Raw genomic sequence first — 1,954 nt, 5'->3', positions numbered from 1 at the left:
CCAATCTGTTAACTTTTGTTTGGAGGTGGTAGTGGTGGTTCCTTTAACATCCAATCTGACTTCTGCGTATTAAATGATCAGATCTTTAATGCTACGGTCTTGCCTCTATTCTTGCTTTCTGCTTGGTTGACTGAAGTGTGGCTTTTTTTTCTTTCCTCTTGTTTGTTGCTAAGTCGCTTCAGTCGTGTCCGACTCTGTGCAACCCCACAGATGGCAGCCCACCAGGCTCCGCCGTCCCTGGGATTCTCCAGGCAAGAACACTGGAGTGGGGTGCCATTGCCTTCTCCATTCCTCTTGCTTAGATGTTACATATTCTAGTTCTGAATTCTTAGTGGCTTTCTCAGTATTTTTAACATGAACAGCTGACTTAAACTCTAAAGTTAATTGGCATTTTTACTGTCCTTCTATGAAAGGACCTTAGATTACTTTCAATTACCACCCTACCCCTATCTTAAATGTCATTCACTGTTCAGTATTTTAATTCCATATTTTTATTTTCCCCCCAAGTAACACTACCTGAGCGCTTACTAGGCCAGATTCCCTTGGAGTGTCAGCTCACCTCAGCAGTGACCAAATCCTCCTCCCCTCTTCAGCTGGCATTTTCTTTGAGAAGCCACCCCTTCCACATCCCTGGCTCAGTCAGCCTGTGCTAATTTCTGTGCTCATCACAGGTACACTTTCAAGGGCATACCAGCCACTGTGCCAGGAACTAGAGGTATGGTGCGTAAGATGACACAGGCGCTTCTGGAGTGCTAAAGTGGACACTGCCTTTGCAAATAAGAATACGGTATTTAATAGTTCCAAAGAGAACCATGTTTAAAAGTGATTCCTGCTTTTGATAGAGATAGCCTGGGGTTTTGGAGCTGCGGTAGGGATAGAGTGGTGTGTGATTTCTCCATGGCTGCCCGTCATTGGCGTTAGTCACTGATGAGCACGTGCAGATCATGGGACGCTCTGCCTGAGGCACAGGTGATGGAGACTTGTGTTCTGTCTCCGTGTAACAGAATCAGCACGAGAAGAGTGTTATAAGACATAAGATGGCCCCACAGCCTCGTGAACTTCTAAGCGAGAAGGAATGCTGTGCAGTGTAAGAGGTACGTGGGTCCCTATAGGCCCAGATGTAACCCCAGGTTTTAGAGGGAGAGAGATGCTAGGCTGCTTGGACCTACTTGAAGGTTGGAGGGCCGTGCCTGGGGAAAAGCTTAAACTGCTCTAAAGGGATGGCACTTTAATCTGCTTTCATGCTTTAATTTCTGTAGCCAACGAATAAATGCCAAGAAAATCATGTGACTCAAGGTATTCCCATGATTTGATTCCCCATTTTGGGCCCTACAGTTCAAACTGGGAGCCCAGGTCTGATTCCAAGTATATGTTGACATTGTTTTTCTTACAGGTATTGGACTCCTTCAGAGATTGAGGGTGTGAGTGGTTACCTGCAGATTACAAAGATAACAACTTTCCTCCATGTGGCCATATTTCCAGTTGAATAGTAAAATGCTGTAGTCATTTCCAGCACAAAGTCTGAATTAAATACTTTTTGCACTGGATTTATCCTGGCTTTTAAGTTTTTTTGATCACAGAAATAAGTGTTTGAGAATCTCTTCCATTTTCTGGTCTACAAGATATGGTAACAACTGAAATACCTCTTGTCAACAGTCAGGTTGGAAGTTCCCCCACATAAAGATCCGGAAGTTTAGGTTTCAGACTGCTACTGATTATTCCTCTCCATGCCCCCCAATTCCCAGACTACACACTATAGGAAATCATACCTCTGACTCTGGATTCTGAAGCACGTTGCCATAGCCTAAGGGAGGACCTGAAGTATTAGCGTCTGCTCTTCAGAAAACAAGCTAACAAAACCCAGAGCATGTGACCTGGAACTGTACGGCCAAGGCCGCGGTGGGCCTTAGCTCTCTCCAGCTGCCCCTCCTGCAGCCCACACGGCTGCCACGGA

General features: G+C 45.5%; 1 long non-coding RNA gene across 2 annotated transcripts; it reads left to right on the top strand.

The window, feature by feature from the left end:
• The first annotated feature begins 286 nt into the window (after positions 1-286).
• Positions 287-1,547, top strand: LOC123334176. Of its 2 annotated transcripts, XR_006552001.1 has the most exons (3): positions 287-787; positions 1,005-1,094; positions 1,394-1,547. It is a non-coding gene; the product is annotated as an uncharacterized LOC123334176 (long non-coding RNA). The 2 variants fall into 2 exon arrangements; XR_006552002.1 differs by lacking the exon at positions 287-787 and having other exon boundaries at positions 913-1,094.
• Positions 1,548-1,954: the final 407 nt, after the last annotated feature.

The sequence above is a fragment of the Bubalus bubalis genome, chromosome 6, assembly GCF_019923935.1.
Source record: "Bubalus bubalis isolate 160015118507 breed Murrah chromosome 6, NDDB_SH_1, whole genome shotgun sequence".
Lineage (NCBI taxonomy): Eukaryota > Metazoa > Chordata > Mammalia > Artiodactyla > Bovidae > Bubalus > Bubalus bubalis.
This window is presented reverse-complemented; position numbering and strand designations above follow the sequence as displayed.